This window comes from Anolis carolinensis, chromosome 5 (genome assembly GCF_035594765.1).
Source record: "Anolis carolinensis isolate JA03-04 chromosome 5, rAnoCar3.1.pri, whole genome shotgun sequence".
In the NCBI taxonomy this organism is placed as follows: domain Eukaryota; kingdom Metazoa; phylum Chordata; class Lepidosauria; order Squamata; family Dactyloidae; genus Anolis; species Anolis carolinensis.
The window spans coordinates 60,290,122-60,301,974 of NC_085845.1; the positions used below are offsets into that span (position 1 = coordinate 60,290,122).

At 40.4% G+C, this 11,853-nt stretch overlaps 1 long non-coding RNA gene across 1 annotated transcript; it reads right to left on the reverse strand.

Annotated features, from left to right (window-relative positions):
• Nucleotides 1-1,771: 1,771 nt before the first annotated feature.
• scrg1 (stimulator of chondrogenesis 1) lies at nucleotides 1,772-8,144 on the reverse strand. The gene is made up of 3 exons (XR_118736.4): nucleotides 7,873-8,144; nucleotides 3,629-3,897; nucleotides 1,772-2,454 (listed from the first exon to the last, which is right to left on the reverse strand). It is a non-coding gene; the product is annotated as a stimulator of chondrogenesis 1 (long non-coding RNA).
• Nucleotides 8,145-11,853: the final 3,709 nt, after the last annotated feature.

The following is an 11,853-nucleotide window of genomic DNA, read 5'->3' on the forward strand; positions in this document are numbered from 1 at the left end:
TTCAAAAAGGAATCATGTAAGTTATCCCTCTTAATGCTCATTTTACATTTGTTTTCAGTTCTTTTAGGTTTCATAGTTTCAAAAATCAGTGGAAGAATGTTTTAAATTTACTGTTGGCTGATGCATGTTTGCATTTTTATTGGCAAATTTTCACCGTCATATAGAAAGATTTGTGCGTATAGGTCCTTCTAGAGTTGAATAGAATTTCTTCTCTTTTTGTTCCATAGTAGGAAAGGGAATTTCTGACAAGCCAAAAGAATGCACATGTTGTGTTTACGAACTCAGATACTTCTGTGAGTATCTTAGCTTGTAGTGTATGTTTAGACTGTCTGGAAGAAGGCATTCTACAAGAAGTCATGAGAGTTGAAAGGGCCGACTGTGTGCTAGGTTGCCAATGTATGTAGCTGAGTATTGATGCCTGTTTTCATAGAAAATAAAAAAAATAACATGCAAAATTTTCCCTTCTGAAGTTAAGAATGACACTTGACTTTCATCCTCCCAACATCTCAAAATCTTCCTCTACTTCATTTTTCCTTCAGGATATTACAAGCCTATAATTAGCCACCCTAACATGTATTTACTCAAAACTGCCTCATTGTAATAAAACTATGCCACCCAGAACAATGCATCTCTTAACTGCCTGATGTGGTGCACTAGCAAGTTATTTTTCTCGCTGAGTCAGGGACTGGTGACATATTTCTGCCCATTGGTTACAACAGTTTGTTTCTTTCCTAGAAACTCACGGCAGCCGTGCCATTAAAAGGCTTACTGATTGGAACTGGTCCATGAACTTTGAGTATCCTAAATACTCATGTGTAAGTAGATTTTTTAAGTAAAATAATCAACCCCACAAAACTAAGTTGATGTATCCACAGGTCAGTTTGAGTACTGTAACATTAACCACACCATTCCCTGAGTAGAGTGGTGAAAGGCAAGAGTATAGTCCATCCCAGGAGAACCAAAAAGAAGCACCAATCTTCTTTACTTTCCGATGTTGCATCATTTCTGGCCTTTTTGAATAACTAGGAAGGCAAATGGTGGCTGTGACCAGCGATGGCTGGACCCCTGATGCGAAATTGGTGCTTTTTGTCTCTGCGGAATGGCCCTTGATTTATCCTTGAGTCATATTAAAATCCATAATTTTGGCCCCAAAACCTGACCTTGACATATACATGAACATATATGGTAGTACTGGTCTGCAATTTTACATCAGTGCACAGTTAGGCATGCTGAAGTCCATTGATTCCAGTGGATTTAGGTATGTCTAACTAAATTGGGTTGTTGTGTGTTTTCCGGGCTGTATGGCCATGTTCCAGAAGTATTTTCTCCTGACGTTTTGCCCACATTTATGGCAGGCATCCTCAGAGGTTGTGAGGTATATACTTCACAACCTCTGAGGATGCCTGCCATAGATGTGGGTGAAACATCAGGAGAAAATACTTCTGGAACATGGCCATACAGCCCGGAAAACACACAATAACCCTGTGATTCCAGCTATGAAAGCCTTCAACAACACATCTAACTAAATTCATGCTAATAAGTCAGCATGACTTATCTTGGTATCTCAGGATTTTTAAAATTAGCTTAGGAAGACATGAACTCCACCAAGAGGAAGTTATTCCAATTTTTAGATATTCCCAGTTCTACCTGTCATCACAGCTCAGCCCATTCAATAGTGTCTTCCTCTACCATTGGAGGAGGAATATAAGGCAGCCTTGGGATAAACAGGCAGGGGAATTGTAGTTTCACGTATTGAAATCTGAATCCAAGCCATAGTAATTCAGTTTATTGGCTAAGAATTAAAGCTTTTGTGTTAACAATTATATCTTGCTTTAACAGTTAAACATGGATTCTGGTGGTGGGTTACAGGTGGCTAAGCAACATCAGTAAAGCAATTATATAGCTAAAACCAGTGTTGATACATTGAACGCATCTCCACTGTAGAGTCAATGTAGTTTGACACCACTTTAATTGCCATGGCGAAATGTTATGGAATCATGAAAATTGTAGTTTTACAAAGAGTGTTGGTGCCCCACTGAAACAGGTTGCACATGATTCCATAGTGCCGAGCCATAGTGCCGAGCAGCAAAAGTTATGTCAAATACTACATTGTGAATACATCCATTGAAATCAGTGTGCCATAAGCTAGTTGTGATTAACAAGCACAATTATTTTAGCTGTATCAATAACACCAAGCGTATTTACTTTGGCATAAACATAGTTAGTATTGATCTGTTAGTCCTGGTTAGAGAAAACTATGGCAGTTGCATAGAAATAATGTCCATATGAAACTTCTCTTTCACAAGAAGTATTCCATGATATAAAAAGTATAGAGTTTGATCCAGTCTTCGGCATCTGAGTCTGATATTTATCTTCCTTTCTCAAATCTGATGTATTCTTCAGGGGCTGTTACAAGGAATCACAAATGAAATCTTTGGTCCAAAAAAGATATCCCTGAAAGAAATTGGCAGAATTGAAATTCAGAACGGCTGTATAGAAGATGGCATCTTACAATTGAAAAAATATAGTATTATTGGCCATAGTGACTGACAATAACGATTAAGAAAAAAAGATTAAATAAAATGAAATGCATGATACTGAAGAGTACTTTCCAGTTTTATTCATATAATATTAAGTAGGATCTAGCCCAGGCATGGGCAAACTTTGGCCTTCCGGGTGTTTTGAACTTCAACTCCCACAATTCCTAACAGCCTACCAGCTGTTAGGAATTATGGGAGTTGTAGTCCAAAACATCCAGAGGGACGAAGTTTGCCCATGCCTGGTCTAGACACTTGTTTTTTCATTTTCAGCCTTCCTCTGTTATTCCACTGCATTGCTTATCAGCAAAGATAATAATAATTTCAAAAGGGAAAGACTTAATTTGTGTAAACAAGTGTGGTACATCCCCTTAATTCACAGGGGGGTACATTCCTGGCCTTTGTGTAGATACATAAAACCATAATTCAGAGTAAATCCTATTGAAATGAAGGACTTCAACTTGTTGTCCATGAGGACTTCAAGATCCCTTTCACACGTACTGCTGTCAAGCCAGGCATCCCCCATTCTGTATATTTGCATTTCATTTTTTCTGCCTAAGTGGAGTATCTTGCATTTGTCCCTGTTGAACTTTGTTTTGTTAGTTCTGGCCCATCTCTAGTTCATTAAGATCTTTTGAATTCTGCTCCTGTCTTCTGGAGTGTTGGCTATCCCTCCCAATTTGGTGTCCTCTGCAGACTTGATGATCATGCCTTTTAGCCCTTCACCTAAGTCATTAATAAAGATGTTGAACAGAACTGGCCCCAGGACGGAACCCTGCAGCACTCCACTCGTCACTTCTTTCCACGATGAAGAGGAAACATTGGTGAGCACCCTTTGGTTTTCTTTACTTAACCAATTACAGATCCACCTAACCGTAGTTTTGCCCACATTTGACTAGTTTGTTTGCCAGAAGGTCACAGGGAACCTTATCGAAGACCTTACTGAAATCCAGATATGCTACATCCACGGTGTTCCCTACATCTACCCAGCTGGTAACTCTGGAAAAAAGAGATCAGAAGGGTAGCAGCTATCTGTCTGGAAACACCCTTTCTGCAAAGGCAATGAAGACAGAATAGAAAAATCTCCTTACTTTGGACAGCAGAGTAGTTCATTAAAGTTGCAGTAACAGACCATCTCGCAGCCTTTCCCTTCCCAAAAGTGATCTTGAAGATGACCATCAATTGGCCGGAGACTGGCTACTCCTGCTGGGATGTTGTGACAGTTGTGATCTTTTAATATTTTCCTGTAACAGGAAAGCCGGACTGAAGGTGTCGCATTAGTCCCAAGTACCAGGCTCAGAAAGAGAAGAGGAGAGAGCATCTTCATCTTTGTAATCATTGCAATATTTTAGCAATAGGGCTGGCATGGAAAGAGAAATTAGTTAAGTGACTACATGAAATCCATCTACATACTTTTTGAATCTATTTCTTTATCACTTATTTTGCTCAATGTCTCTTTGTGTCGTTTGCTCCATGAAAGAGGCGTATTATAAGTGCAAGAAATAGCAATTCCAAAATTGGATTAAATGATGTTACACTAGATTAAAATCAGAGTCTAGTGAGGTTAGGTCAACGGGTTAAATTGAGGAAACAATTGCAGCAAGCTGCAACCAGGAAAAGGTTCTGCAGCTGGAATGAAAAAAACAATGGAACTGGAAGATGTGTTTCTTGTTAAGCTATAAATCACTTCTTGAGCACTGTCCAAATACTGGTTCTGCTACAAATTTTCACATTTGTTAAAGGCAAAAAGTAGGTAACAAAACCTCAATGGCTCCCCATTAGAGCTCCAGAAGCCATTCGGGGGGAAATTAGACTGCATGAAATCTTATGAACCTGCCACCTTTCCCCTAGTTCCATCTTTCTTGGGTTTCTGTCATTTTTGGCCCCCGTTCCTTCCAATAATGAATCTGGATCAAATCTGGTTTACCAATCCTATTGTCTCCTTGAAGAACAACGGACGATTTAAGGTATCGTTCTTCCTGAAATAGAGTGGCTAATGGCACTCCAAAATAGATTATTTTGGAACAAGAGGCAAGAAAAACTAATCTGCATTAACTGATATGCCTATCCCCAGCAGGGATACTCCTGCAACATCAAATGGTATCATTGCTAACTGACTTGGCCATATTGCCTTGAGGTGATTTGGGTTGAAGTCCACTTTATTTTGAGGGTGCTGGTTAGAATAAAACTTCACTAGTTATTTTTAGAAGCTATCCACCAAGAAATACTCGTTTCTCATTTATGCAGAAAATAACTCTTAAAATTTTCAGTGAAAGAGCAGAGCTGAACATAGTAAAAGCACACTCTGCACAATAATCTGGATTCAGGCTCTTTTTCAAACTACATGATTATAGTCCTTTAATCCCACTTTAACCTCCACAGTTGCATCCTATAGAATCATGGGGGTTGTGGTTTGGTGGGACACTAAAGCTCTGTGACTAAGAAGTCTAAATATTCTTCCCTGAACTACAAATACCACAATTCTATCGGATGGATAAAGTATAATCAAAGTATCAGATGCGACCTGAGAACATACTGCAAGTTGCTTCTGGTGTGAGAGAATTGGCTATCTACAGAGACATTGCCCAAAGGATGACCGGATGTGTTACTATCCTGCTGGGATGCTTTTCTCATGTCCCCACAAGCTTGAGCTGACAGACAGGAGCTCATCCTGTCTCGAAGATTCAAACAGGCAACCTTCGGGTCAGCAACCCAACCTTTAGGTCTGCAGTCTTGCTGGCACAAGGGGCTAACGCATTGCACCACCACGGCAATCAAAGTGCTATTATTGTGATGTGAAACAGACCTCAGTCTGGATCACTGCAACTTAAGTTAGCCATGTGGGTTTACAAGTATCAACGTAGATATTGAAATCTTATATGAGACAAATAGATCTTAGGCTGCATCTATTACTACAGTCTGATCCCATACTACTCCTGTGCCATAGCTCTTTAATCTGGAATCATAGGAGTTGTAGCTTCACAAGATCTTTAGCCTTCTTTGACAAAGAATGGTGGTGCATCACCATACCATTGAGCCATGACAATTAAAGTGGTGCCAAACTTCATTATTGTAATTCTACAATGTAGGATAAATACACTCTTAGTTCCTTTTCAGGGAGTTGCGGTGGCACATTAGGCTAAACCCTTGTGTCGGCTGAACTGCTGACCTGAAGGTTGGGTTGCTGACCTGAAGGTTGGCGGTTCGAATCTATGAGACGGAGTGAGCTCCCATCTTCAGCTCTAGTTTGCGGGGACATGAGAGAAGCTTCCCAGCAGGATGGTAACACATCTGGGCATCTCCTGGGCAATGTCTCTGTAGACGGCCAATTCCCTCACACCAGAAGCGACTTGCAGGATGCTCTCAAGCTGCTTCTGACATGATTTTAAAAAGTTCATTTTCAAGACTATAGCATCCCAAAATATTTTGGTATGATGGCACATCGTTGTTGGGAGACCACATTCTTTATTGTGATTTTTTGAAGGGGGACTAAGGCAAAAAAAAAAAAAAAGAGGAATGACAACTGATTAGTATGATTCTCACACATTGAATCTGTGAGGCTTACTCCATTAAGCCTGTGGGACTAGATGTTTCTATTTTGAAGTACAATTCATATCCTCAGTTTTCACTTAGATGTGTCAGGCAAACCAATTGACATGCTCTTCTAGCACTATCTCCTATAGGTAAAGGTAAAGTTTTTCCCCACCATTAAGTCTAGTCATGTCTGACTCTGGGGGTTGGTGCTCATCTCCATTTCTAAGCCAAAGAGCTGGCGTTGTCTGTAAATGCCTCCAAGGTCATGTGGCCACCAAGACAGCAAGGAGCACTGTTACCTTCCCGCCGGAGTGGTACCTATTGAGCTACTCACATTTGCATGTTTTCTAACTGCTAGGTTGGCAGAAGCTGGGGCTAACAGAGGGAGTTCACACTGCCCCCTGGATTGGAACCACCGACCTTTCGGTCAGCAAGTTCAGCAGCTCAATGGTTTAACCCATTGCACCACCGGGGACTCTGATAACTTTCACCAAATTAGATTTCAGCTTTGTAAACAATGTAGGAGTACTGAAAGGATTTTGAGGGCTGCTTGATATTTCTCAAGTCAACAAATGTCACATTTTCAGATTCCTTAAAAGTAATTGGAATATCTTGCACTGCGTGTTTTATTACGGGTTTTTATTTCTAGTGCAGTGTAGAGGTCTCACCACAATTCTGACACTTCTATGATTAAATCAGGTGGGCAGCACAGCCCCATATGGGTATATATAATGGAGTATATCTCATTATGGAACCCCTAGTGGTGCAGCGTATTAAACCGCTGAGCTGTTGAACTTGCTGACCGAAAGGTCGGTGGTTCCAATCCAGGGGGCAGTGTGAACTCCCTCTGTTAGCCCCAGCTTCTGCCAACCTAGCAGTTAGAAAACATGCAAATGTGAGTAGCTCAATAGGTACCGCTCCGGCGGGAAGGTAACAGCACTCCATGCAGTCATGCTGGCCATGTGACTTTGGAGGCGTCTATGGACAATGCTTGCTCTTTGGATTAGAAATAGAGATGAGCACCAACCCTCAGAGTCAGACACAACTAGACTTAATGTCAGGGGAAAACCTTTACCTTTACCTATATCTCATTATACTTGTTAGAGTCGGATACAACTTGACTCAATGTCGGGAAAGCCTTTATCTTTACGTATATATCTTTATATGTATTTGGATCTGTAATGCTGTTCTGATGAATATGTTCAGCAATAAATAAATTCACAGAAATCAAATATCTGAAAACAAAATGTATCAGCTCCCCTTTAGTTCCACCAAGACAAGCCAGTACATTATGTGTAATGGCAAGGACAGAGGCTAATCCACTAAGGACGGGATTGTATGAATTGACTCTTTGTGAAGGCTGTGAATACTTCGATTCTTTACAGGAGCTAGGATTTAAAAGAAAAATTAAACCCTGTTGAATTTCTTCAAAGAAACTAGAATATATACATGCATTCACACACACATGTTCTTTAATTCCTTTTCGTCATGCCCATCCTTTGTTCTATAATTTTCAGTGCAGCTTTGTAGAGTAGCAGCCGACACTTACTCTATTTCTTCTCTTTTTTAAAAATGGAGGAAAATTATTATTTCTCTTTGCTCTTTTATCAAAGTTGTCGAGCAAATTATTTTTTGCTTATCTTTCTCTTTCCCCTGTGAAGCATAAGACACCACCAGGAACTCTGAGTGATTTCTGCTGGCCTCATCTAGCACCTGGCTTCGGTTTTTGCGCTCATATCTAGTTGGGAGAGAACGAATTAATTAAAATAGCTTTCTGGGGCAGGGCAGAAAAGAGACGTACCTTATTTTCTTGCTTCTCCTTTCTCACTTCCTTGGCAGTTGTGTCTCTTCAAATGCTCAAGCGAGCAGAGATTTGGGATAAAGAGAGATGCGGGAAGGGAGGGCTAAGAGGCTGTCATGGAGAAATGCTCTTTTGTTTGCCTTGACTCTCAGAGGCAGACTGTCTCCTCTGTCTCGCCAGGGGCTAGGGAGAGGAACTGCAAGAAAATACCTTTTCATTTGACATACTGAAGTGACTAGAGTGAAATGAAGAATTCCTTTCCCAGCGGAAAGAAAACAGCCTCTAAATTTCAAGCAAAATCAAGAGGAAAACCATGTTGCAACGTGCTTAGGTAAAGGTTTTCCCCTGACATTAAGTCTAGTTGTGTCCGACTCTGGGGGTTGGTGCTCATCTCCATTTCTAAGCTGAAAAGCTGACATCCGTAGACACCTCCAGGGTCATGTGACCGGCATGACTGCATGGAGTGCTGTTATCTTCTCACCGGAGCAGTACCTATTGATCTCACATTTGCATGTTTTCGAACTGTGGTTAAATGCTGAGCTGCTGAATGTGCTGACTGAAAAGTCAGCGATTCGAATCCAGGGAGCGGGGTGAGCTCCCACTGTTAGCCCCAACCTAGCAGTTCAAAAACATGCAAATGTAAGTAGATCAATAGGTACCGCTCTGGTGGGAAGGTAATGACACTCCATGCAGTCATGCCCGCCACATGACCTTGGAGATTAGTTACGCAACATGATAACTAATGAATAAATCTTTGTATACATGGGTGGTGAAGAGAGGGCATTGGGAGTCCACTTGAACAGATAGGTTAGGGTTGTGAGTTTCAGTTTTAGAAAGTTTACACTGGGAGAGGGAATTTGTAGGTCTCCAGATGTCCCGCTGCAGACCCAAGCATTGTTCACCATTAATCTTAGGATTCAAGAAGCTTTGGACCAACAGCACTTGGAAAGTTCAACATAACAAAAATGTTCCTCTAAATCAGTGGTTTCCAACCTTTGGTCCTCCAGGTATTTTGGACTTCAGCTTCCACAATTTCTAACAGTTGGTAAGCTGACTGGGATTTCTGGGAGCTGAAGTACAAAAACACCTGGAGGACCAAAGGTTGGGAACCACTGCTCTAAATGACATGGCGTACTGTCGGTATAGCCACGAAAATGGTTATTTCAAGGCACAAGTTGCGCATCTCTTAGCTGGAATTCTGAAAATTGTCCAGAATTGTCCATGTAGGTAGCTAAAATAGTGACATCTTTACTTTTTTGGTGGTTCAATATACACAAACCTTGCTTTAGAATTATTAAAAATATTGTGCATAAAATCATCGCCAGACTATGTGTATACGGTGCATATGAACAAATGAATTTTATGTTGACCATTTCCAAGATAGCTAATGTACAGACAGTTCCCGAGTTACAAACATCTGATTTACAAATGAATCATACTTAAGAATAAAGGTGAGAACCCAAGAATTGAGAGAAATCTACTCCTCGGAAGGGAAATTCATTCTTGAAAGAGTGATCATAGGGAAAAAGTGTCTCAGAGTAGCGGCCTGTAATGAAAGGACCAAAGCATTGACATCTCTGGCCCATGCTCTGTTCGGAAATCAGCCAGCATGCCAATGTTGTAAATCAAGAAACAGCTTCCTAAGGTCCACAGAAACACCACAGCAAGTGAGAGTCCAAAAGTGGCAGGCTAAAACCGGAACCTCAATCCATGGCTGATACCAGATGAGAAACTCCCTCCCGGGTACACAAAAGACTGGGCAACTTGGAAGGCACTGAACAGACTTTGCTCCGGGACTAAGAGATGCAGAGCCATTCTTAAGACATGGGGCCATAAAGTGGAGTCCATGACATGTGAGTGTGGAGAAGAGCAAACCACAGATCACTTACTACAATGCAGTCTGAGCCCTGCCACATGCACAATGGAGGACCTTCCCACGGTGACACCAGAGGCCAAGTTTTTAACTTTGTTTGTGTTTTTAAATACATTATAACTGTATCCTCAATTAGCTTCTGACACAATAAATAAATAACTCAAGCTTTATCACCAATCCTTGTTTCCACAACAAGCTAATTTTTTCAAAATCCATTTATTACAGCAACAGAAAGTGAAGTGAAATCTGAACAGGAGCACAGGCAGCAAGACAAACACCACAGGAATGTTAACTCTTCCCTATGTTATCCAAAGCTTAGATTGATAGATGATAGATAGAGCTGGCATTACACTAAAAACATACCTTTCCGATTTACATACAAATTCAACTTCAGAACAAACATCCAGAACCTATATTGTTCGCAACTTGGGGACTGCCTGTATATGCAAATATTTCAAAATATGGAACATTTCTAGTCCCAAGTGTTCTGGATAAGGCATACTGGACCTGTGGCGTATTCTGAGAACTTTGTCAGGTCCGGAATTAAACTGGCAGCCTTAGAAATAGTCAGAAAACTGGAACAGGTTTTGGTCTGCAGCCACCACCCATCATTACAAGTTTGGAGATTTTGCGAATATCCAGCATCTCTTGAGTATGTGCTTGTGAGCTCATATAAGGATGCTGTTATATGTTACGCTGTTGTAATAGCCAACAGTTTAATGAACCCGGGGCACACTGCTGGGAAAGGCTAGGGTTTATTTGGTTAAGATTAGCAATGCTGCCCACTGTGTCCTCAAATTCTTACATAGTAGCTGGGGATTTGGGGGAGAATGCATTTTCCCAACGTCAGTACACTGTTCTAAGGTGACATAAGGTGGAAGTATAATGCCAGTTAAGAGTTTGGATTTGGATGAGCAAACCAGACTCATTGGTTTTCCCTATGAGCTGCTCCTGGTGAAGATGATTTCGTTGATGTGCACTGAGACAGCTGCCTTGTTATCATCGCTTCCATTATGAGTGTGTGTATGTATATCTATAAATCCCTTCAGGTCACCTATTGAGTTATGATTATCCCATGAATGTCATAGGGTTTTGTTAGGCAAGGAATACTAAGATGTGATTTTATCTGTATCTTCCTTTGAAATATAACCCATAGAATCTGGTATTAACTGGCCATTTCCCATTCAAGTACTAACCATAGCTAACTGCTTAACTTCCAAGATCAAACAAGCTCTGCTGTATTAGTTCCACTTCAAAATTTTCCATCATACTTACAGTGTGCAGCATTTTTTTCCTGTCCATGGCTATGGTACACAACCATTACAGAGACAGTAAACACTGGGAGAACCTACAGAACAGCAATTTTAATAAAAAAAAAAACATCTACATGATATGTAATAATGAAAAACTTCAGGAAGAACTGCCTGAGACTAATATTTCCAGTGAAAAGAAATTATAATGGGAATATTGACACCTCCATCCTGGCACTGTCATAATAAAGAAATGTCATCAAGTTATGAGGATTTGGGGGTATTTTTTGACTGAAGCAAAAGGTTGTTTTTTCATAAACTTGTGCACACTGTAAAATTATTATGAAATGCAGACTAAACCAAAGACTTATAGATTTCAGTATACTGGACTTCCACCTATTTCAAATTTAGTGATGTTAAAGTCTTGACTTAGGTCCCTTCCACACAGCTGAATAAAATTCCACATTATCTGCTTTGAACTGGAATATATGGCAGTGTGGACTCAGATAACCCAGTTCAAAGCAGATATTTTGGGATTTTCTGCCTTGATATTCTGAGTTATATGGCTGTGTGGAAGGACCCACAGAGTCTATGGTAGGGCTATTTTGCAATTCTAGAATATTTGTCCGTAGCCTCTTTATGTCACCATTACTTAATCAGAAAAATGTGTGAAAGCTCTCATATCATGGTCATAGGAGGTATGGATCTCATACTACTGGTCTTTTCATTTTTGTGTAATGGCCCAAATTTTTCAAGAGAGTGGTTGCTTTGCAAATGGGATTGATTGGAAATTCTAGCATATTCTTCAGATAACACATAAAATTTCCACTTGTCTGGAACTTCTTGAAGATCAAATTC